Source organism: Staurois parvus, unplaced genomic scaffold (genome assembly GCF_062004578.1).
Source record: "Staurois parvus isolate SC_StPar_1 unplaced genomic scaffold, SC_StPar_1.0 ptg000237l, whole genome shotgun sequence".
In the NCBI taxonomy this organism is placed as follows: Eukaryota; Metazoa; Chordata; class Amphibia; order Anura; family Ranidae; genus Staurois; species Staurois parvus.
The window spans coordinates 6,817,446-6,842,846 of record NW_028318033.1 but is presented as its reverse complement, the minus strand read 5'-3'; the positions used below and the strand labels follow the sequence as shown (position 1 = coordinate 6,842,846).

The 25,401-nt window shown below is 42.9% G+C and overlaps 1 long non-coding RNA gene across 1 annotated transcript in view; it reads right to left on the bottom strand.

The window, feature by feature from the left end:
* LOC149460043 (uncharacterized) overlaps positions 1-13,581 on the bottom strand; it is a 38,105-nt gene extending 24,524 nt beyond the window's left edge. Inside the window, exon 1 of the long non-coding RNA XR_016313163.1 lies at positions 13,488-13,581. This is a non-coding gene — a long non-coding RNA (uncharacterized LOC149460043). The remainder of the gene's footprint in view (positions 1-13,487) is intronic.
* Between the last annotated feature and the right edge of the window lie 11,820 nt (positions 13,582-25,401).

Below are 25,401 nucleotides of genomic sequence, written 5' to 3'. Positions count from 1 at the left end.
CTAGTGCATTATCCAAAATTTTTTCAAAGGTGTAAAAGACAAAAACATACTTGAGTATCTCTGAGAAAGGGACTCGTCCCCGAAACACGTCAGCCTCCTGACAGTTGGAACACCTTGTGGCCATCTTCATTATGCAAAAGCTTTTTATACATGCTATGTCTGTGAGTATGTTTTTGTCTTTTACACCTTCGAACAAATCTTGGATAATGCACTAGGTGTGTGCACTACCTGTCTGCTCTTATTCCAGTGGTTGATTTCCCTCGTTTGAGGAGGGCTGCATCCTTGAAGCATTATCTTTAGGCCACCTCTGTCCTGGTCCCCTTGGCCTCCCTTTGGCATTTCATTTCCTGGAGTGCTGAAGAGTACACATGGTTATCTAAGCTCCCTCAAAAATTAATCCTTTGCTTCTCAAAAACAAGATCCAATGCTAACAAAATTGAACACAGTAGGTTTTTCATATCTCTTCCCTTTTCTTCCCCAACCCCCTTTTCTATTATTCCCAAACTTAAATCTTGTTTTCTTCTCTAACTAATCTTCTATTTCTACAGTTCACTCATGCAAAAGTATTGCCGAACTACAGTGCATCCAGAAAGTATTCACAGCGCTCAACTTTTGCCACATTTTGTTATGTTACAGCCTTATTCCAAAATGGATTAAATTATTTTTTCCCGCAACATTCTATAAACAATACCCCATAATGACAATGTGAAAGAAGTTCGCTTTGAAATCTTTTCAAAATAAAAGACGAAAAAAAAACCCCACATGTACATAAGTATTCACAGCCTTTGCTCAATACTTTGTTGAAGCCCCTTTAGCACCAATTACAGCCTCAAGTCGTTTTGCGTATGATGTTACAAGCTTGGCACACATATTTTTGGGCAATTTCTCCCATTCTTCTTTGCAGTAGCTCTCAAGCTCCATCAAGTTGGATGGGGAGCGTCTGTGCACAGTCATTTTAGGTCTCTCCAGAGATGTTCAATTGGGTTCAAGTCTGGGCTCTGGCTGGGCCACTCCAGTACATTCACAGAGTTGGCCCGTAGCCACTCCTTTGTTAGGGTCATTGTCCTGTTGAAAGATGAACTGTTGCCCCAGTCTAAGGTCCAGAGCACTGTGGAACAGGTTTTCATCAAGGATGTCTCTGTACATTGCTGCATTCATCTTTCTTTGATCCTGACTAGTCTCCCAGTTCCTGCCGCTGAAAAACATCCCCACAGCATGATGCTGCCACCATCATGTTTCACTGTAGGGATGGTATTGGCCAGGTGGTGAGTGGTGCTTGGTTTCCTTCAGACATGATGATTGGCATTCAGGCCAAAGAGTTCAATCTTTTTTCATCAGACCAGAGAGTTTTGTTTCTCATGGTCTGAGAGTCCCTCAGGTGCTTTTTGGCAAACTCCAGGTGGGCTGCCATTTGCTTTTTACTGAGGAGTGGCTTCCGTCTGGCCACTCTACCATACAGACCTGATTGGTGGAGTGCTGCAGAGATGGTTGATCTTCTGGAAGGTTCTCCTCTCTCCACAGAGACACGCTTGAGCTCTTTCAGAGTGACCATCGGGTGCTTGGTTACCTCCCTGGCTAAGGCCCTTCTCTCTAGGTCACTCATATTGGCTGGGTGGCCCGCTCTAGGGGATTCCAAACTTCTTCCATTTATGGATGATGGAGGCCACTGTACTCATTGGGACCTTCAATGCTGCAGAAATTTTCCTGTACTCTTCCCCAAATCTGTGCCTTGATACAATCCTGTCTTGGAGGTCTACTGACAATTCCTTGGACTTCATGGCTTGGTTTGTGCTCTGACATGCACTCTTAACTGTGGGACCTTATATAGACAGGTTTATGCCTTTCCTAATCATGTCCAATCAACTGAATTTTCCACAGGTGGACTCCAATCAAGTTGTGGAACTCAAGAATGATCAGTGGGAACAGGATGCACCAGAGCTCAATTTTGAGTGTCATGGCAATGGCTGTGAATACTTATGTACAGTGGGGATCGAAAGTTTGGGCACCCCAGCTAAAAATTTGTATTAATGTGCATAAAGAAGCCAAGGAAAGATGGAAAAATCTCCAAAAGGCATCAAATTACAGATTAGACATTCTTATAATATGTCAACAAAAGTTAGATTTTATTTCCATCATTTACACTTTCAAAATAACAGAAAACAAAAAAATGGCGTCTGCAAAAGTTTGGGCACCCTGCAGAGTTAATATCTTGTACTGCCCCCTTTGGCAAGTATCACAGCTTGTAAACGCTTTTTGTAGCCAGCCAAGAGTCTTTCAATTCTTGTTTGAGGTATCTTTGCCCATTCTTCCTTACAAAAGTCTTCCAGTTCTTTGAGATTTCTGGGCTGTCTGTCACGCACTGCTCTTTTAAGGTCTATCCATAGATTTTCAATTATGTTGAGGTCAGGAGATTGTGAAGGCCATGGCAAAACCTTCAGTTTACGCCTCTTGATGTAATCCCCCGTGGATTTCGAGGTGTGTTTAGGATCATTATCCATTTGTAGAATCCTCTCTTTAACTTCAGCTTTTTCACAGATGGCATCAAGTTACCATCCAAAATTTGCTGAAATTTTATTGAATCCATTTTTCCTTCTACTCGTGAAATGTTCCCTGTGCCACTGGCTGCAACACAACCCCAAAGCATGATTGATCCAACCCCATGCTTAACAGTTGGACAGGGGTTCTTTTCATTAAATTCTGTGCCCCTTCTTCTCCAAACGTACCTTTGCTCATTCCGGCCAAAAAGTTCAATTTTAACCTCATCGGTCCACAGAACTTGTTTCCAAAATGCATCAGGCTTGTCTATATGTTCATTTGCAAAGTTCAAACGATGATTTTTGTGGTGAGGACGTAGAAGAGGGTTTTCTTCTGATGACTCTTCCATGAAGACCATATTTGTACAAGTATCTCTTTATAGTGGAATAGTGTACCACAACTCCAGTGTCTGCCAGATCTTTCTGGAGGGATCGTGCAGTCAAACGTGGGTTTTGAATTGTTTTTCTCACAATCCTGCGAGCTGTTCTGTCTGATATTTTTCTTGGTCTTCCAGATCTTGCTTTAACTATCGCTGTTCCTGATGACTGCCATTTCTTAATTACATTCCGAACAGAGGATATTGACATCTGAAAACGCTTTGCTATCTTCTTATAGCCTTCTCCAGCTTTGTGAGCGTCAACTATTTTCAGTTTCAGTTTTCTAGACGACTGCTTAGAAGAACCCATGGTGCTGATTGTTGGGGCAAGGTCAGATGAGTCTGGGCATTTAAAACCTTTGAGATTGACATCACCTGGTCTTCCCAGACGATGATTGAGAACAATCCATGACACTGGCAGGTCTCAGCTTGGAAAGGGGGCAGTGCATGCTATAAATTCTGCAGGGTGCCCAAACTTTTGCAGATGCCATTTTTTTGTTTTCTGTTATTTTGAAAGTGTAAATGATGGAAATAAAATCTAACTTTTGTTGACATATTATAAGAATGTCTAATCTGTAATTTGATGCCTTTTGGAGATTTTTCCATCTTTCCTTGGCTTCTTTATGCACATTAATACAAATTTTTAGCTGGGGTGCCCAAACTTTCGATCCCCACTGTACATGTGTTTTTTTTAATTTTTTTATTTTTAATAAATTGCAAAGATTTCAAAATGAGCTTCTTTCACATTGTCATTATGGGGTAATGTTGTAGAATGTTGAGGGACAAATAAATTTAATCCATTTTGGAATAAGGCTGTAACATAATAAAATGTGTCAAAAGTTAAGCGCTGTGAATACTTTCTGGGTGCACTGTATATCAAGCGCTTATATAAGCTACTTACAAATTGACTGCATCTAGACCACTTAAGTGATTACTGTAGACCATTGTAATCCACTGATTTAGCTGTATCAAAGCATACATTCATGAACACAGATTTACATTTTTTTTTTACTGATACACTTTGTACTTGATAGTTCTACAAAAATATCACCAAACTTAGCCTACAATCTGTATATTGTTTGCTTTTTAGATTTTACATCTTTTATTATGATGCATTGTGTGATCCTTGCTTGTATTATTTGGCAATTACTGTTAGTTCATTTTTTTTTTTTACTTTGGAAAAATTATAAAGAAGACCATGGTACAAAAAAATTGCACACAGTAAAATGAAAAATACCAATACAACATTTTCTTCAGAAACCTGAAGCGCAAAACCTGTAATTTCATCACACACAGTCAAACTACATTTAACGATGGTACAGGCAAAGTTTATCTAATTATGCAATTTATTAACTCTTCTACAGATATGAGCTCACTAGTTCTTGTGGTTTGTTGTAATTAGGTAGAACTATTAGAACACTAGTGTTGCTTTGGAGAGCACTGCCAAAACATCTTGCAGGGTTGTCTGAATTATAATGTTGTCAAAAGTCAATGGAGCGTCTTTCCTTGGTTGCTAAAGGACATATTCTTAATAGTATACTGTAAGTTCAGGGGAAATCTTTAACAAACCGTGTAACAATAAAACATTGGATCTAAAATAAACATGTTCAGTCCAATTGGATTAAACAAGGAATTGAGTGTTGGTACCACTCTGCAGCTGAGCAGTCATACCTCCCATTGCTTTGCTCATATGGTTGTGATGTATAGTATTTCTATTATATGCAATGGACATACAGCTGTTTGCACTGTACTTTAGTACATTACACCCCCCCCCCCATTTGTTTTTGTATGGCAATTCTAATTTAAAAAGTTACCCTTTGTTTCCTCCATTAGTGTTACCATGTTGCAATTTATACAATTCATAACATCATTTGGCATTCATTACTATTACATATCTGTGAAAAACACATTGTCTCCTTCTATTGGCTATTTACTGTCATTTTTATTCCACAACTTTTACCTATATGCATCTAGGATTTTTCATATACAGTATAATTTATCACACAGATTTTTCCGTGGTGCACATTTAATTTTTAATTTCATTTTATTTTTTTCTACCCCGGTGAATTAGTATACACGTCCGGTCAAACGTTTTAGAACATCCTTCATTTTTCCAGTTTTAAATGAAATATACACAGTTTGATGTCTCAATGTACTCTGAAAATAAGGCATAAAAATAGAAACCTTGAAATTGGTTTCTTTAACATAAGGTAATCTAAATTTTTTGACTCATCAAAGTAGCTACCTTTTGCAGATATAAGAGCCAAATACACTCATGGTATTCTTTCTGTAATGGAAAGCAACCATTATTCAGAAAATTCTTCCCAACACTGTTGCAAGAGTCCCACAAATATCTTCCACTTGTAGGTTGCTTTGATTTCACCCTTCTGTTCAGTTCATTCCAAATCAGCTCAATGATGTTTAAAGTCTTGAACACATGGGCCAAAATCGGTCAGTTCAGCAGGAAGCAGCCGACTACTGGCCCATGTGTACAGCTGTATGTTCTACAGAAGTCTCATGACCAGCTTCTGTTGAAAGGGCATGCTGGAAAACCAGCATCCAACCTGCATTGGATCCATTTTGAGAGCAATATACTACTTCCTGTGGTACAATACTGTCCAAGGTATTGCTTAAGAGGGTGTAGTAACACAGTCTGTTTAATTAAAAGCTCTCTGTCTGTATAAATCAACAACATTTTGGGATAACTTTAAAAATTATTAGCATCAAGGCTTTATTTACTTGTATTGTTGCAGAACAATAAAAACTGGAAACATGGGGGTGACCTTAATCTTTTGGCCAGTAGTGAATATTATAGCTGACATATCTTCAACATATACTTTTATTATCATACAAATTCTAATATATTTTATTCGATTTTATAGTACAGTGTACGTAAATTGACCTCTTCAATGCACTTCATCTTCTTAATAATATCAATCAGCTTTTATTTTGTATTATGTATCTTAAACTTTATCGCTATATGTACTAACACATTACCAATGTGGTAATAGGAGCCCTCCTATTTTTATCTTATGGACCGTTATCCTGCATGTATATGTATTTATCAAAACCTAAAATGGCAGTGTTTTTTCAGTTCCACCACCTGATTTCCTGCACCCATTCTCTGCCTGATTTTATCTATATACAGTGGATATAAAAAGTCTACACACCTCTGTCAAAATGTCAGGTTTCTGTGATGTAAAAAAATGAGACAAAAATAAATAATTTCAGAACTTTTTCCACTTTTTCCACATAAAAAAACAAAAATAATGTGGTTGCATAAGTGTGCACACCCTCTTATAACTGGGGATGTAGCTGTGTTCAGAATTAAGCAATCACATTAAAAATCATGTTAAATAGGAGTCAGTACACACCTGCCATTATTTAAAGTGCCTCTGATTAACCACAAATAAAGTTCAGCTGTTCTACTAGGTCTTTCCTGACATTTTCTTAGTCACATCCTACAGCAAAAGCCATGGTCTGCAGAGAGCTTCCAAAGCATCAGAGGGATCTTATTGTTAAAAAGTATCAGTCAGGAGAAGGGTACAAAATAATTTCCAAGGCATTAGATATACCATGGAACACAGCGAAGACAGTCATCATCAAGTGGAGAAAATATTAGAACTGGACGTCCCTCCAAAATTGATGAAAAGACAAGAGGAAAACTAGTCTGGGAGGCTGCCAAGAGGCCTACAGCAACATTAAAGGAGCTGCAGGATTATCTGGCAAGTACTGGCTGTGTGCTACATGTGACAACAATCTCCCGCATTCTTTATGGCTTCTCCGGAAGAAGATGAAAGTTTTGGAATGGCCCAGCCAGAGCCCAGACCTGAATCCCGGAATCCGACCGAAAATCTGTGGGGTGATCTGCAGAGGGCTGTGCACAGGAGATGCCCTCGCAATCTGACAGATTTGGAGTGTTTTTGCAAGGAAGAGTGGGCAAATATTGCCAAGTCAAGATGTGCCATGCTGATAGACTTATACCCAAAAAGACTGAGTGCTGGAATAAAATCAAAAGGTGCTTCAACAAAGGATTAGTGCAAGGGTGTGCACACTTATGCAACCATATTATTTTAGTTTTTTATTTTACGTCCCCCCAATTAAAAGATTTCAGTTTGTTGTTCAAGGTGTACAGTATATAGGTTACATTAAAGGTGTCAAAAGTTCTGAAATGATTTATCTTTGTCTCATTTTTTTACATCACTGAAACCGGACATTTTAACAGGGGTGTGTAGACTTTTTATATCCACTGTACACTGCTCAAAACAATTAAAGGAACACTATTTAATCAGAGTATAGCATCAAGCCAGTTAAACTCCTGTGATATTGATCTGGTCAGTTAAGTAGGAGAGGGGTTTGTTATTCAGTTTCAGCTACTTTGGCGTTAATTAAATTTAACAGCAGGTGCAACAATGAGACAACCCCCAAAACAGGAATGGTTTTACAGGTGGAGGCCACTGACATTTGTTTTCTCTACTCATCTTTTCTGGAGCCCCCAACACACATGCCGTAGACACCAATGTGACCGGGATGTGAAGCCAGTGCTGAGCAATCAACTCAATGTGTTTCATTCAGTAGTTCCAACTTCTTCAGGAATCAATGGTGGGTAAACAAACTAAAGTATATAACACAATATATTTTTTTTCTCAATAAATAATTAAAATCTCAATAGTGTCTATGAAATACAAACAACAAAAATACAAATGTATCATTTTATCACATGTACTTACAGACATGAAAAAACCTATCCAAATGCAATCATGCAAGAAAAGGGAGGAGGCACTGCTAGGGACCACAGGAGAACAACCCAAAGATATAAATATAGAAAAATGTATTTAAAAAATGATTTTAATAGGTTTATAAATAAGCAGATAGTAGATGGTTATGTGCGAGTGTACTCCAGGGCTGGTACAAGGCATGGGCGGAGGGAGCACCTGCAGTTCCCTTCACTTTTCTACAGTAGATGAGAACAAATACAGGGAAATGAAGTGTTAAATCTTATCTCTTATTTATGCACTTAGGAGTGCTGCTATCTTCAGTTGTCAATTCACTGCTTGTCCAGTCAGTCTCCAGTTCCTGGACCTGTCGGCGTAGACCTGACTCAGCCTGAGTGTTCACTAATCAGGTGAGAAGATTAAGATTGGCCATACATTATACACTTTTCTTCAAAATTTAGCTTTAGATTGACCAAAAACCATATCATATGAGGTCAAACCTAAAGAATGCTTTCAATTGTATCCAATTTGGCAGGCCCTTGTGCTACATAGTTGAAGGTAAATCTAAAGGAAATCGGGCAGAAAATTGTAAGAATTGTATAGTGTATGGGCAGCCTAACACTTTATTTAATTTGTTTAGTTGATTACACTTAATGACTACTGTAGGTAGAGTTTAAAGGAGAAGGATCACCTCTTAAAACTAGTGCTCCATGCTGGTAGATTAGAAGTACCTACATTGAGGAATTTGTTTGTTTGGCTATCTTTTGACTGGTATTTTAGGTGGACGTGACTGATGGAATGAAGTAGCATATGCACCAGGAAGACTTTTAATGAAAAGAGAGGATTGTCCAGGTCCTCTCCTAAACAGTTCAATCCCCACCTAGGTATTTCTCAGTATTGAAAACCAACTGGGGTATTTTTCTTTGAGTGCTCATTCACAAATGTGGACGTGACTGTTACTCCTCTGAAAAGCTATGATTGGATCACTTTCTTAGGACTGTCTGAGAGTTGGTGATTTGATTCAATAATTGCTGTACTACCGCACTGTAGTTAGATGTGGGGCGGTTGCAGGGGGCCTCAATGAACTACATTATTTGTGTTCGGCGGTAGCACTGCCCAGCAAAAGCAACATGAGGTTTAAGCTCAGCATCATGGCTGTGGCATGTGACCAGCTAGTGGTAGCTATATGTTGTGTGTTCAGGCAGTCGGATGTGAGGTGCCCTAAGAATCCTTTCACACAGAACACTTCAATCTGCAGGGGATCCGTGAGCAGATCCCTTGCTGAATCAGAGCTTACGGGCCAGTTTACAATTGTGATGGCCCTCTGAGTAGTGATTTGCATTGGATTGCTTTTCAGAGATCATTTGACAGATGGAGAGAAGGCATTATATCGCTTCTTCGACACTTATTTAAACCCCTAAAATCCCTCACCATGTGCCAAACCACATGCATTGTATGGGGTTATGGAGAAGCTGCAGTTCAGCCCCATTCACTTGCATGAATTATGTTCAGTGGGATATCTGCCTGTCAAACATGACAGGGTACAGTGTTGTAATTTTTGCCAAGCATGTGTGTTCCCCCTATACGATTGCCTTTGCAAGTTGGGGGGGGGGGGGGGCAGTTAAGATGCAGTAAAAGCACTTTGAATGACAATTGTGAGATCATGCAACACTGTACCCATATGAAATTTTTATAATTTTTTTTCACACAAATGGAGCTTTGTTTTGGTGGTATTTAATCGCCACTTGGTGTTTTATTTTTTGCACTATAAACAAAAAAAAGAGCAAAAAATTAAAAAAAAAGTTTTTCTTTGTTTCTATTATAAAATGTTTGCAAACAGGTAATTTTTCTCCTTCACTGATGAAGTGGCACAGACAGGCGGCACTGATAGGCTGCACTGATGAGGCAGCATTAATGATGCTGCACTGATATGCAGCAATGATGGTCACTGATAGGTGACACTGACGGACAGCACTGACTGATGGCACTGATGGGCGCAACTGCTGGGCTGCACTGGTGGGTGGCACTGCAGGCCACTGATCATCAGTGCCGATCTGCTCTGTGACAGCTGCCGGTTATCGGCAGTACTTTCCTCCCGCTGTGACAGAATGAGGAAAGTGCTGCCGATAACCGGCAAATGTATTTTCTCTGTGATCTGCTGTATCATTGGACACAGCTGATCACGCGGTAAAAGACCACTGTGATTGGCCTTCTACCTCATCACAAGATCAGCTGCGTCTGTAGGATACAGCAATCACGGAGATCGCCGTGTGCGCGCTGCTGGGGGCGCACGGAAGGGCACGTTCTGGGAGGACGTCATATGACGCACTCCTAGAACTGGGTAACCGCTCTGTAGCCATCATTTGGCTATAGCATGGTTACCAAGTTTTAAAACAACACCGCCTGTCAAACACCCTCTGAAAAGTGATCTGCCACGTATTACTTTTCTGAGGGGCAGCAATGATAGCCACACATCTGTATGGGCTTTTTCAGCAAAATGTTCTTGCTCAGGGCTCCCTAGATCCCTCTAGTTCCATGCACACCTCAGAGCCCACCTCCCCTTCCCTACTTTATCCCACTGATTGTCCTCCTCAGACTGACACTAGTGATGCAGCACAATTTTTTCTCTTAGCAACACTGCTGACACAGGAACATTTTTCCTTCCAATGACACCACCGACAGAGGGACATTTTTCCTTCCAATGACACCACGGACAGAGGGACATTTTTCCTTCCAATGACACCACCGACAGAGGGACATTTTTCCTTCCAATGACACCACCGACAGAGGGACATTTTTTCTTCTAATGACACCACTGACAGAGGGACATTTTTCCTTCCAATGACACCACTGACAGAGGGACATTTTTCCTTCCAATGACACCACCGACAGAGGGACATTTTTTCTTCCAATGACACCACCAACAGAGGGACATTTTTCCTTCCAATGACACCACCGACAGAGGGACATTTTTTCTTCCAATGACACCACCGACAGAGGGACATTTTTCCTTCAAATTACATCACCGACAGAGGGACATTTTTCCTTCCAATGACACCACCGACAGAGGGACATTTTTTCATCCAATGACACCACTGACAGAGGGACATTTTTCCTTCCAATGACACCACTGACAGAGGGACATTTTTCCTTCCAATGACATCACCGACAGAGGGACATTTTTCCTTCCAATGACATCACCGACAGAGGGACATTTTTCCTTCAAATGACACCACCGACAGAGGGACATTTTTCCTTCCAATGACACCAACGACAGAGGGACATTTTTCCTTCCAATGACACCACCGACAGAGGGACATTTTTTCTTCTAATGACACCACTGACAGAGGGACATTTTTCCTTCCAATGACACCACTGACAGAGGGACATTTTTCCTTCCAATGACACCACTGACAGGGACATTTTTCCTTCCAATAAAACCACCGACAGAGGGACATTTTTTCTTCCAATGACACCACCGACAGAGGGACATTTTTCCTTCAAATGACATCACCGACAGAGGGACATTTTTCCTTCCAATGACACCACCGACAGAGGGACATTTTTTCTTCCAATGACACCACTGACAGAGGGACATTTTTCCTTCCAATGACACCACTGACAGAGGGACATTTTTCCTTCCAATGACATCACCGACAGAGGGACATTTTTCCTTCCAATGACATCACCGACAGAGGGACATTTTTCCTTCAAATGACACCACCGACAGAGGGACATTTTTCCTTCCAATGACACCACCGACAGAGGGACATTTTTCCTTCCAATGACACCACCGACAGAGGGACATTTTTCCTTCCAATGACACCACCGACAGAGGGACATTTTTCCTTCCAATGACATCACCGACAGAGGGACTTTTTTTTTCTCCACCACTGTTAACCCCATATTTGTGCTTCAGTTTGCTGCAGTGTACCATAACAATTGGTACTATTTCAGTGCATAGCACAAACATTACATACATTTCATATTCCAGCTTGTTCTGGACAAGGTAGGTACTGGTTTTCTCTGGTGTTCAATCACCAATAGGATAAAACAATACTGACCACATGGTAACATTTCCTTTTTTTCTCCCCTATTTTGTTTTAAAGCAAATGGCCAATACATCATTTTCTTTCTTGTTTTTGTAATGATTACTTCTTTACATATTTATGTGTACTTTTATGCATTTTTGGGAAAATTAAAATGAAATGAATTTGTTGACCTTTTGTGTTTTAATCAAAGAGTTCACAAACCCGAGAGAGGCCGTTGTGTTACCTAATGTATTTTTAGAGTCTGTAAGCTCAGTTCTTTGGGCATATGCAATTTTAATGAGTGGCGTGTTGGGTATCTTTTTACTCTGAGTAAAATCATTTTTCATATTTTACCAAACAATGGGTGTTTGTGTGCACTAAAATTCATTAAACTGTATTTTAAAAAACAATTGCTTTTGAAAAATTGCTGCGCAAATACTGTGTGACATAAAAACCTGCAAACCCAACATTTTATTCTCTAGGGCCTCTGCTAATATATGATGTTTGGGGGTTATAAGTAATTTTCTGTCAAAAATGTTTTTTTTTTGTAGGAGAGAAATGTCAGAATTGGCCCGGTAGGGAAGTAGTTTTAATTAGAGCAGGTGGCTGACAAAGGATGAGATGGCTGAACTATTTGTATTCAGATAAGTGTCAGTGTGTCAATGCTATCATGGCTGCCATAGGCAGGGACTGATCTCATTACATCTTAACATGATTCTGCTGTGTGTTATCTTGATTTTATTGTGGGCTTGTGTTCTAACAGACCGCCCAGCTGGAAAACTACCATGTGTCTTGTGTGTGAAAGGTGAGTATACAAGGATTCTAGCTCATAGGATAGTTTGAGGAATCACCTAGCTGCTACACAAACCCTTAAGCAGACCATACATGGGTTGAATTCTGAACAATTTTTCAATTGAAAATTTAAAACATCGTTCGTTCTGTAATCCAATGGTGCCACCAATGATTTCAAAAATCGGTTGTTTTTCACAAATTTGTTAGCATGCCTGATAAATGAAATGGGGAGGAACCATGAAAATCGGCCGGTGCCATTGCCCCACTAACAGAGCAAAAATCGGTTGATTATTCTTACGTCAGATTTTCAAACGAAAAATCGTACTGAAATTGACCCATGTATGGCCAGCCTTAGAATGCACGAAATTTATATGCAAGATTTGCATCTCCTTGTGTGTGTCCAATCAGATTTTGGGAATGTCTCTAGCAGTGAGGTGAGATATATATGCCTATACTGGGGGGGGGAGGGGGGTCACCATCCTAAAAACAAAAATACCAATATACAATAGAGAAGGGGTTTCATGGGTGACCTACCAGAATATGCATATCAAAAATCAGAAGTACACATATAATTGTATAAAAAGTCATCACAATTTTATTCAAGCAAAATATAGAAACAGACTACATATGGTATAATGATCAAAAAATCGATGCTTACAAATTACACTTGTTATTGGCGACAGAGCCCACCTCCCCTTCCCTACTTTGACATCTCTATAAATAGAATACAGTATATATAAGATTTATATACATGCATGGGTAACATAAATAATAAAAATGTCGATTGACCCATGGGAGGAGAAAAATGGACATGCAACATCAAGGGAAAAAAAAATGAAGGGGGGAAAAAAAAACACCAAACAATTTACAAAAACAGTACGAAGGATCTCAGGATGTGGTGACCACCATCTAGACCAAGGGGAGGCATGCAAAAAAGAAACCATGAAAAAGCGGCAATAGGCACAATATCCACAATTTTATGGCATCATTAAAAGAGTAATAAACAATTCTAAAAATAAATCATAACTGTTTTCCCACCTTGTTCTACCTTCTCAAAGAAAGCTTTCTCGTCATTCCTCCTCCCCCAAACAAGGATCTCGCTCCAGGCTAGCCAGTCGCTGGTGGCGTGATCTCTTAACATATGCAGATTTTTGTGTATCTCCTGATTTAAGTTGTTTCCTGTGTTCAGATTGGGAAACTTTGGTTAATAATTTGCCAACATGCTAGTCAATTTCCAGAGTGATGGACGCTGATACCAGCCTCTCTCGTCCCTGTACTCTTTGCACCCTGACATTTTTTGGTAGCGTGCATGGTATAATCCATTAACCTGTGTACTAAAGGCTGTAAACTTAAGTGACTGACCCACAGAGGTGAAAAATGGCTGAGAAGAAGTAACATAGCCAAGACAACCCATTTTATCCATATGAGTCAAAGGCATTAAGAGCACCAGATCAGTGGCTAGATCAAGGAGCAGCTGCTCTGTGCCTTGGATGAGCATAATTGGGCACAGCAAGTCCTTGCTTTGACAACACAGTAGGTGACTCACAAAACCCCAGAGGAGAAGCCGTCTTTTCCATCACAGGATGTGCATGGATGTGATGCCTAACACCAAAATATTGACCTTGGTGACGAATTACAACCACTGGGCTCAACGTATCCAGCACTACTCCTCCAGTTCATCCTTCAGCACCAGCAAGCAGTGTAACTCCAGCTGGAGCTTTTACAAGCAACGTTTCAATACCAGTTGGTGCTAAATAAACTCTAAGGGCTCATTTACACTTGCTTCAAAATGTGGTATTGGACATCCTTTTTTAAAGCACCTGTCACTAAATAAAATGGTAAGCTTAGAGTCCTGTTCATATGTTGCGTTTGCTTTGCTTCAAAATTATACCTTATGTCGCTATACGCAGGGCTGTAGATATTTTTTTCTTCGGGGGGGGGGGGGGGGGGTTCAGATCGCAGCTGCAATTTTACACCCCCCCCAACTTCTTCCCCTCGAAGGAAGGGAGGGGTGGGTAGAAGGGGTGGATGGATGGAAGGAAAGAATGAAGGAGGGGTGGATGGGTGGAAGGAAGGGAGGGGTGGAAGGGAGGGGTGGGTGGAAGGAAGGAAAGGAGGGGTGGGTGGAAGGAAGGAAAGGAGGGGTGAGTGGGTGGAAGGAAGGAAGGGGTGGGTAGAAAGAAGGAAGGGGTGAGTGGAAGGAAGGGGTGGGTGGAAGATAAGAGGTGGATGGAAGGGTGGGTGGAAGGGTGGAAGGAAGGGGTGGGTAGAAGGAACGGAAGGGTGGGTGGAAGAAAAGGAAGGGTGGAAGGAAGGGGTAGGTAGAAGGAACGGAGGGGTGGGTGGAAGGAAAGGGTGGAAGGAACGGAGGGGTGGGTAGAAGGAACGGAGGGGTGGAAGGAAGGAAGGGGTGGGTGGAAGGAAGGAAGGGTGGATGGAAGGAAGCAAGGAAAGAAGGGGTGTATGGAAGGGGTGGAAGGAAGGGGTGGGTAGAAGGAACGGAAGGGTGGGTGGAAGAAAAGGAAGGGTGGAAGGAAGGGGTGGGTAGAAGGAACGGAGGGGTGGAAGGAACAGAGGGGTGGGTAGAAGGAACGGAGGGGTGGAAGGAAGGAAGGAAGGGGTGGGTGGAAGGAAGGAAAGGAGGGGTGGGTGGAAGGAAGGAAGGGTGGATGGAAGGAAGCAAGGAAAGAAGGGGTGTATGGAAGGGGTGGAAGGAAGGAAGAGAGAGGTGGGTGGAAGGAAGGAAGAGGTGAGCAGAAGGAAGGAAGGAGTGGGTGGATGGAAGGAAGGAAGGAAATAATAGGTGGGTGGAAGGAAAGGAAGGATGGAAGGAAGGGGTGGGTAGAAGGAAGGCAGGGGTGGGTGGAAGGAAGCAAGGAAGGAAGGAAGGAAGGGGTGGAAGCAAGGAAAGGTGGAAGGAAGGGAGGGGTGGGTAGAAGAAATGGAGAGGTGGGTGGAAGAAAGGAAGGGGTGGGTGGAAGGAAGAAGGGTGGAAGGAAGGAAAGGAGGGGTGGGTGGAAGGAAGGGGTGGGTGGAAATAAGGGTGGAAGGAAGGAAAGGAGGGGTGGGTGGAAGGAAGGAAAGGAGGGGTGGGTGGAAGGAAGGAAGAGAGAGGTGGAAGGAAAGAAGAAAGGGGTGGGTGGAAGGAAGGGGTGAGTGGAAGGAAGGGATGGGTGGAAGGAAGTAAGAAAAGAAGGAAGGGGTGGGTGGATGGAAGGAAAGGAGGGGTGGAAGGAAAGGAGGGGTGGAAGGAAGGGGTGGGTGGAAGGAAGCAAGGAAGGAAGGAAGGGGTAGAAGGAAGGGGTGGGTGGGTGGAAGGAAGGGGTGGGTGGAAAGAAGGCTGGGTGGAAGGAAGGGGTGGATGGAAGGAAGGAAAGAAGAGGTGGTTGGAAGGGGTGGGTGGAAGGAAAGAAGAAAGAGGTGGGTGGAAGAAGGAAGGGGTGGAAGGAACGGAGGGGTGGGTAGAAGGAACGGAGGGGTGGAAGGAAGGAAGGGGTGGGTGGAAGGAAGGAAAGGAGGGGTGGGTGGAAGGAAGGAAGGAAGGGTGGAAGGAAGCAAGGAAAGAAGGGGTGTATGGAAGGGGTGGAAGGAAGGGGTGGGTGGAAGGAAGGAAGAGAGAGGTGGGTGGAAGGAAGGAAGAGGTGAGCAGAAGGAAGGAAGGGGTGGGTGGATGGAAGGAAGGAAGGAAATAATAGGTGGGTGGAAGGAAAGGAAGGATGGAAGGAAGGGGTGGGTAGAAGGAAGGCAGGGGTGGGTGGAAGGAAGCAAGGAAGGAAGGAAGGGGTGGAAGCAAGGAAAGGTGGAAGGAAGGGAGGGGTGGGTAGAAGAAATGGAGAGGTGGGTGGAAGAAAGGAAGGGGTGGGTGGAAGGAAGAAGGGTGGAAGGAAGGAAAGGAGGGGTGGGTGGAAGGAAGGGGTGGGTGGAAATAAGGGTGGAAGGAAGGAAAGGAGGGGTGGGTGGAAGGAAGGAAAGGAGGGGTGGGTGGAAGGAAGGAAGAGAGAGGTGGAAGGAAAGAAGAAAGGGGTGGGTGGAAGGAAGGGGTGAGTGGAAGGAAGGGATGGGTGGAAGGAAGTAAGAAAAGAAGGAAGGGGTGGGTGGATGGAAGGAAGGGTGGGTGGAAGGAAAGGAGGGGTGGAAGGAAGGGGTGGGTGGAAGGAAGCAAGGAAGGAAGGGGTAGAAGGAAGGGGTGGGTGGGTGGAAGGAAGGGGTGGGTGGAAAGAAGGCTGGGTGGAAGGAAGGGGTGGATGGAAGGAAGGAAAGAAGAGGTGGTTGGAAGGGGTGGGTGGAAGGAAAGAAGAAAGGGGTGGGTGGAAGAAAGGAAGGGGTGGGTGGAAGGAAGGAAAGAAGGGGTGATTGGAATGAAGGAAGGGGTGGATGGAAGGAAGTAAGAAAAGAAGGAAGGGGTGGGTGGATAGAAGGAAGGAAATAAGAGGTGGACAGAAGGAAGGTGGGTGGAAGGAAATGAAGGGTGGAAGGAAGGGGTGGGTAGAAGAAAGGCAGGGGTGGGTGGAAGGAAGCAAGGAAGGAAGGGGTGGAAGGAAGGAAAGGGTGGGTGGAAGGAAGGAAGGCAAGGAGGGGTGGGTGGAAGGAAGGAAGGGTGGAAGGAAGGAAGGAAGGAAAGAGGTGGATGGAAGGGGTGGGTGGAAGGAAGGAAGGTGTGGGTGGAAGGAAGGAAATGAGGGGTGGGTGGATGGAAGGAAGGAAAAGAGGGGTGGGTGGAAGGAAGGAAGGGGTGGATGGGTGGAAGAAATGGAGGGGTGGAAGGAAGGGGTGGGTGGAAGGAAAGGAGGGGTTGGTGGAAGGAACGGAGAGGTGGGTGGAAGGAAGGGAGGGGTGGGTAGAAGGAAGGAAGAGAGAGGTGGAAGGAAAGAAGAAAGGGGTGGGTGGAAGGAAGAAAAGAAGAGAAGGAAGGGGTGGGTGGAAGGAAGGGGTGGGTAGAAGGAAGGAAAGAAGAGGTGGAAGGAAGGAAGGGGTGGGTAGACGGAAGGCGGAGAGAGGTGGAAGGAAAAAAGAAAGGGGTGGGTGGAAGGAATGAAGAGGTTGATGAAAGGAAGGATGGGTGGTAGGGAGGAGTGGGTGGAGAGAAGGAGACGAGGTAGGGAGGGGTGGAAGGAAGGGAGGAAGAAGGGGTGGGTGGAAGGAAGGAAGTGAGGGGTGGGAGGAAGTGAGGGGTGGAAGGAAGGGAGGGGTGGGTGGAAGGAAGGAAGGGTGGGATGAAATTTATGACAAAATTTGATTTTTATATTTTTTAACTGGACATGTTTTATAGCAAAAAGTCCAAAATATTGTTTTTTTTCTCAAAATTGTCAGTACCAAATTGTCGGTCAAATACCACCGAAAGAAAGCTAAATTTTTGGGGAAAATAGGATGTAAATTTAATTTGGGTGCAGCGTTGCATGACCACGCAATTGTCAGTTAAAATAAGCAGCACCGTAACGCAAACTGCTTCTGTAACTGCTTCCTGAAATACTGCTACAGGGCGGCACGGGAGCGCAAAATCACACACACACACACACACACATATATATATATATATATATACGTGATTCACACTCCCATGTTTTTCACGCCCCTCCCAGATAGCATCAGATTTCCCGTCAGTACACCAGTAATCACATTTAACCCCTTGATTGCCAGGAACACGCTCGTACACAATAAACCTGCATTGCTAGAAATATCTTTGATCAGATCAGCACTATACCAGTGTTCACATTAGTATAGTGTCCCCCAAAACACAGCATTAGTGGGATCAGCCCCGGAACCTGCCAGCACCTGCATTTAGCACCTTCGCTCACCCTCCGCCCCCTTCTCCCCCAGAAAGTGCAGTGTCAGTAGGTCACTGTCACTTGATACATTGCACACAAAACTGCAGTGTTTGCAGAATCAGCAACCGTACTTCCTCCATTCACTGGCCAACCCGGAATTCAGGTGGAAACAGAAAATTTAACTCCTCCCCTTGATTTTTTGGAGCTGTTTTTCACGGAAGATCTGTATGCATTGATTGTGGATCAAAGCAATTTATATGCACAACAATTTATCGCCGCCAACCCAAATTCAAATCTTGCCAGATAATTTGCATGTAAACCCATTACGGTTTCCGAATTTAACATTTTTTTTGGGCCTAACCCTCAACATGGGCATTACTGAAAAAAATTAATTGCGGTTGTATTGGTCCACAGACCTGATTTATCATATGCCTGTGTTCTCTGCTGCCATGGCCAGGCATAGATATGAGAGTATAATGTGTTTTATGCATCTCAAACGACAACATACTCTGTCGTCCTCGGGGTGAGCCTGAATTTGACTGGTTCCACAAAATTTGTCCCCTCTTTAATCACCTTAACCAAAAATTTGCAGATGTCTATACTCCCCAGCAAAAAATCTGCCTTGATGAGTCCCACATTAATTTTTCTGGTCACCTTGCATTCAAACAATTTCTCCCCAGCAAGCGTGCCAGATATGGGGTCAAGATGTATAAGACCTGTGAGAGGGCAACAGGCTATACATATAAGTTTTGGATTCACAAGGGAAAAGATAGTCACGTGGAGCCCCCTGGATGCCCAGACTACATGAGGAGCAGTGGCAAGATGGATTGGGACTTAGTATCATCCTTTTTCCATATGGGGTACCACTTATATGTGGACAATTTTTATTCAAGCGTGCCACTATTTAGATATTTGTACAATCTTGAAACTGGCGCATGTGGCACCGTGCGACCTAATGTGTGCCCACCATTACAAGTGGGTGGATGCAGGGCAGTATATTTTAATGGTGGGCATACCACACACTTTCTGGCATAGTACCACGTACCTGGTGATGGAGGCCAATGGAGAGAGGGCTTCCCTTGCGGCTAAGTTTCGGACTCCCCTGAGTGTGAGACAGCGGGAGTCAGGCCCAAAGTTGCACAGGTCGCTTGTAGGATTGCTGGTTGGTGGTCCACTCAGAAGCACAGCTGGTGCACAGAGATAGGTCTGTAGACAGGAGGCGCCTGTGCGTGGTATGCAAGCCCTTTCGGGATTTAGATGTTTACTGGGTAGTCGGTTCAAGCCAAGGTCAGGTACCAGGTGGGAATCGGAGCAGATGTAGTCAGATGGGATAGCTGAGGTCATACACAGAGGAGCGAGAGAGAGTATCTGTAAGCCAGGCCAAGGTCAGATCAGAGGTAAGGCAGAGTAGACAGGTCCAGGAGGAAGCTGAGTCGGTAACAGGAAATCACGGGTCAAAGTCACAGGGAACAGGGCACGGGGAGCTAGAGATCATCCAGCAACTTGAGGAAGTGATGAGCCTCCTTATAAAGTCCGTCTGGCACCAGACTGAGGCTGATGTATCCTTCTGTGGCAATGCAGAGTACTGGCAGAAATGCCAGATCCTCCAGAACCTCTGCCGTGGACAGGATCCTGACACATAGTTGTCTTCTCTTTTTTTTCATTTAGCCCACAGACTGCATTCAAAAAACATAGCATATATACCCAAGGACCAGCGACATACTGGTACGTCACTGGACTTTGAATGGTTATACCAGGATGATGCCTGGAGGATGCAGGCATCATCCTGGTATTGTTTTTTTCAGCCGGTGACAGGCTTTCATGTAAAAGCAATCCTAGTGGCTAATTAGCTGCAGGATTGCTTTTACAAGCAGCGGGAGATGATGTCCCCCTTCCCCGCTGCTTTCCACCACCTTCTCGGACAGTCCCGTGCCATCGGGGGAACCTTAGAATGCAGCCGGAGTTTCTGCCAGATGACCATAGACCTGATTGGAGAATGGAATGGTGCCAATCATCTCTATAGTCTAAGAAATCGGAAGCTATGAGCATTTCATCACTTCAGTTTCACAGGATATAAACCGCCATTTGTAAATTGGGAAAGCATCTGATCACACCGACCTTGGTGAGATTAGATAATGTAAGGGCAGAGGAGATATCTAGAGTCTGATAGACCCCAGATTTCTCAAAAAAGAATATATGACAATGCCCATTGCAATTATAGGGGATATTTGCATTCCCTGTTATAGCATTAGAAGTGATAAAAAAAAAATGAAAGGGACAGTGAAAAAATAATAAAAAAAAATCAAAATCACATTTAAATAAAAAAATCACCCTCTCCCCCTGTGCGCACACCTGCGTGTGCGAGCGTTGACCCTGTTCCGGTATGTAAACAGCGATTGCACCATGCATGTGAAGTATTGCTACAAATGTCAGATCAAGGGCAGTAATTCTAGCACTAGACCTCCTCTGTAAATCTAAAATGGTAGCTTGTAAAGACTTTTAAAACGTTGCCTATGGATATTAAAAACTTGCACAGGGCATGCGCAGTTTTAAACCATGTCATGTTTGGTATCCATTTACTCAGCATTCCATCATTTATATTTTACCAAATAATTGGCCAATATATTGTGGTTTTGTGCATTAAAAGTAAAAAAAAGTGTATTTTAAAAAAGAAATTGCGTTTGAAAAAAGTACTGTGTGACATAAAAAATTGCAGCACCCACCATTTTATTCACTAAAGTGTCTGCTTTAAAAAAATATAATATTTGGGGGTTCAAAGTAATTTCCTAGCAAAAAATACAGATTTTTTTCATGGGATCAAAAAGTGTCAGAAAAGGGTTGATCTACAGGTGGTTAGAAGAGTGAATGATGTGTGGCATAAATTTCTAATGCTGGGCATAAAATGCACCCACCCCCCAAAGCGACCCCTTTTTGGAAAGTAGACACCCCAAACTATTTGCTGAGAGCAGTTGAATCAATAGAATAATTTATTTTTTTTTACCATAAGTTTTTGAAAAATGACATAAAAAAATTTGTTTTTTTCATAAAATTGTCTCTTAAAATGATTTACTGCTCACACATGCCATGGGTATATGTGTAATTACTCCCCAAAATACATTTTGCTACTCCTCCCAAGTATGGGGGTACCACATGTGAGAGACTTTTTTCATGGAAGATTTATTTTTTTTCCACAAGTTTTTGGAAAATGACACAAACATTATTTTTTTTTTTTTTTTACCACGTGTTAGACTTTTTGGGAGCCTAGCCAAATACAGGAGCCTGAAATCCAATGACCACTTTGAAAGCCTGAAGATGTGTAACTTCCTCATTTCACTTCCTCAATACCTATCACAGTTTCAGAGGCCCTGAAATGCCAGGATTATTATTATTATTATTATTACTACGAGTTTATATAGCGCCAAAGGGTTTGCTCAGCGCTGTACAATAGGGGGGACAATACATGGCACAGTACAACAACAACAAACAATGTACGAGGGGTAAGAGGGCCCTACTCTTACGAGCTTACAATCTAGGAGGGAGGGGATAGCACCTAATCCCCAAAAAAGACCCCTTTTTGGAAAGTAGACACCCCAAGGAATTTGATAAGAAGCATGGTGAGTATTTTGCAGATCTCGTTTGTTGCAGCAAGTTTTTGGAAAATTAAGAAAGAAAACAAAAACATATTATTATTTATATTTCAAAACCTTGTGAGAAAAAATGAGATCTGCAAAATACTCATCATGCATCTTTTTAAATTCCTTGGGGTGCAGTGCCGAATAGCAAAAAGAGGCCTGGTTAGGAAGGGGGTAAATCCTCAGGATGGCAAGTGGTTAAGGAGATTCATCTGCTCTGTTTTTCCTATTTACTGTTATCGTTCAAAGTAAAAGAAAATCCCAAAACTTTGGGATGTCCCCAGAAAAATAATAGAGGGGAAATCTTTCAATGGGGACACTAGTTCTGGCGAGCTGTGGGTCCCCAATGAATTCTCTTAATTTTCAGGGATTTCCTCTCACTTTCTTATATATATTTTATTTATGTTGTATATGGATATATTGGATAATCTCCACAATGGGACACAGATGGCAAAAAAATATCTCACAGGGGTTATAAGCATCCCTTTCTCTATCCAAAATGAAAAAACATATTTATTATTTTTGTCTGCAGAAGCCTGGAAAGCATTGCACCTGTGATCAGTAGATCGCTGATGCCATGCAGGTCTCTGCAGACCTGTCAGAATATCTGCTTGCCATACGGGATGTACGAGCAAATCCCTATTCTAACCGGAAGCTTCAATGAACTAGCACGGCACTCCACGGCTGTGTTAGTTCATTGAAAACTACAAGCCATGAGCCGCTAAGGCTGTTGGGACCTGCAGTTCATTTATTCATGGAAGTCCATAAATTAATGATGCGGCCATGTGGGCGGAGCCCCCGCATGACCACACTGTCAAATTTGACAGTACAGGGGGACTTCTCCCCATATTATCTGTCAGAGGGAGGGGGGCAGCAGGTGGCGGCTGCGGCCAGTGGTGTATTTAGGTTTTGTGCTGCCCTAGGCAACACAAAAATTACCCCCCCCCTCCCCGCAGAGAGAGCCTGACATTGACCAAAAACACACCTGCGCACCCCCCTTTCCGAAAGAGAGGTTTCCACAGTACCACCTCCCCCCATACACCTGCAAACCACCCCAACCCCCCCCCCCCCGGTGCTAAAAAGACACTCTCCTTCACAGCTCCACACATCCCTGGGAATGAGAGTTAGGCTCTGCATACACCGTCAAGCAGCCTGAAGTCTCTCTTGGATCCCACCTGCTTCCCATTCTGCTTGTGTCCTTTCTTCCGCATGGCAGTGCTGCCCCCCTGAAAAGTGCCGCCCTTGGCAAATGCCTTGTTTGCCTTGTGGAAAATATGTCCCTGGCTGCGGCTATGGGAACGGGTGGAACATGTAACACGTTCTCAAAGGTGAACTTATCCTTTAAGCATCTACTAAATCCAGTGCATTGCCATCAAAAAGAAGGCTGCCCCACCTACTAGGGACAAGCTGAACACACCTGGGCTCATTTTGCAGAGGTTCGGCCAAACAAATCAAAAGTTCTGTTGAAGAATCTGAACTCTGTTGAGGGTAATGAGAGTCAAATCTGTCAAATCATTTTTCTCCATTTTTCAAGCTAATAGCCAGGGGAGTGGCAGAAAAAGTGCAAGGGGGGGCTGGACATTGCCTTGTGGTACATGCACCAATGCAAAAAAAAAAAGCAGTGAACTTAAAGTGGTTCTAAAGGCTGAAGGCTTCTTTTACCTAGAAATCTTCTGAGTGCAGCAGCTCCCCCAGCCCCCCCAATACTTACCTGAGCCTCATCACGATCCATCGATGTGAATGACAGCCTCGACTGTCCCGGGTCTCTGTCTACTCATTGGCTGAGACAGCAAGCGGGAGCCATTGGCTCCTGCTGCTGTCAATCACAGCCAGTCAGCCAATGAGGAGAGAGGGGGGGCAGGCCCAAGCCGTGGCTCCTTGTGTTAATGTACACATGGAGCAGCAGGTGCCCCATAGTAAGTTGGTTGCTGTGGGGGCACCCAACAGGAGGGAGGGGCCATTAAAACCTGTAGGGGACCCAAGAAGAGGAGGATCCAGGCTGCTCTGTGCAAAACCACGTTTGTTATTTAAAAAAAGAAAAAATCATCTTTATAATCATTTTAAAAATGATTATAAACCTGCTAGGGAGGTTCCCTCAACCTGCTTGTGAAGGTGGCACAATTCTAATATGTAACAAAGTAGTAGAGCAAAAGTGACATTGACAAAGCATAAAAAGCAGTTTAAAATGCCATTAATTTCCATTTCCCTGCAAGCTTCTTTTCAGTACATAGAACAAAGGTATACCGCTCAGGCAAACAATGCAGATCAATCCACAACAGGTGCAGGCTCTGGCTCGCCACCACACACGATGCAACAGGAAGAAGGGTCAGCCGCACACTGGAGGATAGATGAATATAGTGTGTATTTATTGATCCATAGGACACACAAAACACCAGGACATGAATACAGGACCTGTTAACGTGTTTCACACGATCTCCTGCTTAATCACAACAAAGAAAACAACAAAAGTACTGTCTTATATATATATATTAGTTAATAAAGAACACCTGTCCTAACCAGCACTCCTGAATCCTGAGGATACGCCTTCTAATACATTGTAACAAAACATATAAAACCATTGTATCAAAAACAGTGATCTCAGAGAACAAACAAGAAAGGAGGAAAAGAAAAAGGAAAGCAAAGTGGAATAAAAAGAGAAACAAAGAAAAATAATAATGGATAAAAATAATAATGAAAAAAATATAAATGAAAATAAAATTTAAAATGAAATAACATACACAAACACGGATAAAAGCGAGTAAATATCCCAAGAAGGTAAGGCCTTGCAAGCAATGGACTCACTGTCCAGTTCAGAGGTAATGAATGCACAATTCAAAATGGAAAGCTAATTTTAGCAAGAGGTAGATTAAATGAACATCTGTACAAAATCATCACTGAAAGTGAGAAGGCTAATGCGGCAACTCATAACCCACATGACAAGTGCATCCACCTGTGGCATAGAAGATTGGGGCATCGAAACCCAGAAGCTATAAAGGACTTTGCAAAGAGAGGTCTATCAGAAGACATGAAAATATTGCCTTGCCACACACTCAGCAAGTACACGTGTTGCATCAAAGCAAAGGCCACCCGAACCTCTCTTCCACAGACCAGTCAGAGTAAAACCCTTAAACTCATGGAACTGATACACAGTGATGTTTGTGGACCAATTAAAACCATCACACCTGGCGAGAACAGATATTTACTGACTTTCATCGACGATTATTCCAGGTACACAATAACGTATCTAATGAAGCACAAAAGTGAGACATTAGAAATACTTCAAGAGTTTGTAGCTATGACAAGCAACAAGTTTCAAAGGAAACCTGGAATAATACGCACTGACAATGGAGGGGAATATATGAATAAAGAGATGGAATCATACCTAAAGAAACAAGGTATTATACACCAAACAACCGTACCATACACTCCTGAGCAAAACGGTGTAGCTGAAAGAAAGAATCGCACTCTTGTAAAAATGACAAGATGTATGATTTTGGACGCTGCCTTACCTAACAAATACTGGGGAGAAGCAATAATTAGAGATGAGCGAATCGA